The sequence below is a fragment of the Malus domestica genome, chromosome 15 (assembly GCF_042453785.1).
Source record: "Malus domestica chromosome 15, GDT2T_hap1".
Lineage (NCBI taxonomy): Eukaryota > Viridiplantae > Streptophyta > Magnoliopsida > Rosales > Rosaceae > Malus > Malus domestica.
The window spans coordinates 41,468,298-41,472,912 of NC_091675.1; the positions used below are offsets into that span (position 1 = coordinate 41,468,298).

Sequence of the window (4,615 nt, forward strand, 5' to 3'; positions counted from 1 at the left end):
TATCGAATGAGAGAGATGTACCAAGGTTGTTCTATGGGTATTGAGTGGTTTACTTGGTTATGGGAATTTCGGGGACGAAATTCTATAAGGAGGGAAGATTGTCACAACCCGTCCCGAAGGTACATTTGACGGGAATGTGAATTGACGGGTTTGCCCTTAGTGGGTGCTAAGGTATGTGTGTGACACATTATGGATTATGCATATTTTCCTAAAGTTTGGAAAGTTGTATATGGATTAAAAAATTTGGGTTTTTCATTTTTGTATGGTTAGGATGAAATGGATGGTGGAGATTGAGTGGACCACCCACACCTAAAACTCCCTATTCTCTCTCTTCCTCTTCCCGTATCACTCTCTCTCTCCTCCCTCACGATTCTTCCCCTCTCTCACCCACATCGTACGGACGGCAACCAAAACCACCCAAAACTTCGTGGATCGAAGCAAATAAGGTAAGAATCTTCACCCTCTTGAAGTTCTGAGTTGATTGGTGTTAGTTTTAGGACGTAGAACCTTCGAAAAACCCCTGAACCCGAACCTCCATTTTTGAGTTACTGTTCATGCGCACGTAAAATGTCGTGTTTCAGGGAATTCTAAGCTTGTAGTGAGCTTAGGGAAGTCCTAAGGAGGCTCGGAGTACTTCGTTTGAAGGATTTGGACGTCGGGATCACGTGGTTCCATTTTGGCCGAATTTCTTGGGAATTTTCCGGTGAGATTTCTTGATTTTTAGAGCCTTAAAGTAGTGTATTGTGATTCTACATGTTTGGGGCTTCAATTTGATATATTATACGAAGAAAATGGGTGAAAAACGAAGGAGAATAGGGCATTTGAAGTTTGGTCGGAAACCGGCCACCGGGAAAAAACCAGTCCGGCGACTGGCTGAGGAAGATGATGCGCGTGGGGGCGCGTGTCCCCGTGCTTGCCCTGGCGCGTGGGGGCGCGTGCCACATCAAAAAATTATTTTAAAAATATGTCAACGTCCGTGACGTCGAGTAGATCACTGTGGCATATTCATATACCCAAATTGAGCACCGTATGAGAAAGTTATTAAGGATTGTTGGTTAGGTGTTCGATTAACGTTTTATAGTTTTCGCATTAGGTGAAAATGTGAATTGATGATCCGACCGTTGGATCGTTACCAAACTTTGATACGTTGTAATACGTAATATTTGAGGATTATTGGAACTTACGGATTGGGAATCCGAGTTACGGATCTTCCGGAATTGGAGTTGTAAGTTCATGAAATAAAATGTTAACCGTCACTTAGTTTTGGAAATTGACGGAGATTCGACCGTTGGATGGTAATGAAATTTCAGGATGTTGTCCTAGAGATATATTGTGGGCCTCTGGAAGTTATGGATTTAAAATCTGAGTTGCAGATCTTTCGGATCGAACTGCGTAGTGATGTGTTTTATATAAGTTATATTCTATCGAGATGATTTCTGAGGTTGGATTTGATTATTGTTCTAGGCGGCGATCGTCATGACGCCTTGATGTGTTGTGCTAGGGAGTTGTAGGGCGAACTCCAGGTGAGTGGGCAGTTTTGTTTTCGTATTACCTATATACTATTGAGTTTTCCCAGAAATTGAATTTAAATGAAAGCATGATTTAAAATGCCATGGATAGAATTATATGAAAAGTATGATTTGGAATGCCATGCATAGAAGTATATGAAAAGCATGAATTGATATATGATGCATATATATATGTGAATTGGTGCTGTGGACGCACAGGTAAGTATCAGGTGAGTTTTATATTATTCATGTGCATTGTTGATGTGTATATTGTGGATAGCTCATAACCTGCAATCATGGTGTTAGTGCTTATATTATTCACCACACCGCACGCTCGTCTTGGATCCAAGTAGGTGGATGTCGTACAGACCAAGTGAGGGTTCCGACATGCTAGTCGTATAGATTACTAGATGTGATTCCGACTAGTGGGTGACCTTAGATTATGTGCACAGATGATTGATGAGAGAAGCACTAGAGCGTATTATTACACCATCCATGTCGTACAGACTACTTCAGGTAGTTCCGACTTATCTGCAGTGTAGTGCCGTACAGGTCATCGAGGTGACTCCGGTTGGATTGGATGTTGAGCTATGGAATTAACCGTACAGGACCAACTGCAGGGTCTCCGGTTAATTCAACTTTTCACCTGTTACATTGATGCATCATTTATTTTGTTTTCGAAATTAAAACATGGCATACTTTCGAGTTTTAAAGAAAAATTGATGATTCGAGATTTATGAAAAGTATTATGTTATTATATTATTTTCTGGGAAAAGTATACAGGTTTTACAGTGAGGGGTTAGAATTATTTTTGGCGAAATGTTTTTGAAAAGATTTGTTTTACTGACCCACTCAATTTTGTTTTTCGCCCCTCCAGGTTCTTGATAGCAGAGTTTTGGTGGCCACGAGGAATCCAACGGTATTCTGACAGAATTCACAAAAGTAGGACTCATCCTCGAGGGTTTCCATTTTAATAATTGTATTTTAAAAGCTTCCGAACTGTGTAAATGGTTACGTCACTCTCATGTGACGGCCAGCATGCCCTCCTTCGAGATGGGGTGTGTCATACACACACACCATTGAATTTCATGGGATATGAATTATACGAAACTAATTTCAACGATCCAACCGTCAAACTTGTTTGTATATGCTTTGAGATCGCATCAGCAAAAAATTACAAAAAAAAAAAATTCACAGATCAAGTAACAAGACAAAACTTTCTGACGGTTATAAACGAAAAATCACGATTTAACGGTTTTAACTCCGATTTTGATGATTTTTTACAACTACACTCCTTGACCCTATATGAATACAATGAATGAATTCAATCTTCAATTTAAAATATTTACACTAGTGGATACCACAAAATCTTATGTTATACTTGATGAAAGTATGAATAAATTTTAAGTGTTAGTGAATCTATTGTTTTGATGGGATACGCATTCTACAAAACTAGTTTCAACGATCCAACCGTCAAACATGTTTGTATATACTTCGAGATCATATACGCCAAAAATTGTAAAAAACAAACATTCAGAGATCAAGTAACGAGACAAAACTTTTCGACGTTTATAAACGAAAAATCACGATTTAATGGTTATTTTAACTCCAATTTTGATAATTTTTTACAGCTACACTCCTTGACCCTATATGAATACAATGAATGAATTCGATCTTCAATTTAAACTATTTACACTAGTGGATACCACAAAATCTTATGTTATACTTAATGAAAATATGAATAAACTCTTAAGTGTTAGTGAATCTATTGTTTTGATGAGATATGCATTTTGCGAAACTAGTTTCAACGATCCAACCGTCAAACTTGTTTGTATATGCTTTGAGATCGCATACGCCAAAAATTGCAAAAAACAAACATTCAGAGATCAAGTAACGGGACAAAACTTTTCGACGGTTATAAACGAAAAATCACTATTTAACGGTTATTTTAACTCCGATTTTGATGATTTTTTACAGCTACACTCCTTGACCCTATATGAATACAATGAATGAATTTGATCTTCAATTTAAAATATTTACACTAGTTGATACCACAAAATCTTATGTTATACTTGATGAAAGTATGAATAAACTCTTAGGTGTTAGTGAATCTATTGTTTTGATGGGATACGCATTCTACGAAACTAGTTTCAACGATCCAACTGTCAAACATGTTTGTATATACTTCAAGATTGCATACGCCAAAAATTGCAAAAAAATAAACATTCAGAGATCAAGTAACAGAACAAAACTTTTTTACGGTTATAAACGAAAAATCACAATTTAACGGTTATTTTAACTCCGATTTTGAAACTTTTTTACAGCTACACTCCTTGACCCTATATGAATACAATGAATGAATTCGATCTTCAATTTAAAATATTTACGCTAGTGGATACCACAAAATATTATGTTATACTTAGCGAAAACATGAATAAACTCTTAAGTGTTAGTGAATCTATTGTTTTGATGAGATACGAATTTTGCGAAACTAGTTTCAACGATCCTAATGTCAAACTTGTTTGTATATGCTTCGAGATTGCATATGCCAAAAATTGCAAAAAACAAACATTCAGAGATCAAGTAACGGGACAAAACTTTTCGATGGTTATAAACGAAAAATCACGATTTAACGATTACTTTAACTCCGATTTTGATGATTTTTTACAGCTACACTCCTTGACCCTATATAAATACAATGAATGAATTCGATCTTCAATTTAAAATATTTACACTAGTGGATACCACAAAATCTTATGTTATACTTGATGAAAGTATGAATAAACTCTTAAGTGTTAGTGAATCTATTGTTTTGATAGGATACGCATTCTATGAAACTAGTTTCAACGATCCAACTGTCAAACATGTTTGTATATCCTTCGAGATTGCATATGCCAAAAATTGCAAAAAACAAACATTCAGAGATCAAGTAACGAGACAAAACTTTTCGACGGTTATAAACGAAAAATCATAATTTAACGGTTATTTTAACTCCGATTTTGATGATTTTTTACAGCTACACTCCTTGACCCTATATGAATACAATGAATGAATTCGATCTTCAATTTAAAATATTTACACTAGTGAATACCACAAAATCTTATGTT

General features: G+C 36.1%; 1 long non-coding RNA gene across 1 annotated transcript; it reads left to right on the forward strand.

Moving 5' to 3' along the window:
- The first annotated feature begins 308 nt into the window (after window positions 1-308).
- On the forward strand, window positions 309-2,506 carry LOC139192486 (uncharacterized). Its single transcript, XR_011576669.1, has 4 exons — window positions 309-446; window positions 582-703; window positions 1,465-1,523; window positions 2,386-2,506. It is a non-coding gene; the product is annotated as an uncharacterized lncRNA (long non-coding RNA).
- Window positions 2,507-4,615: the final 2,109 nt, after the last annotated feature.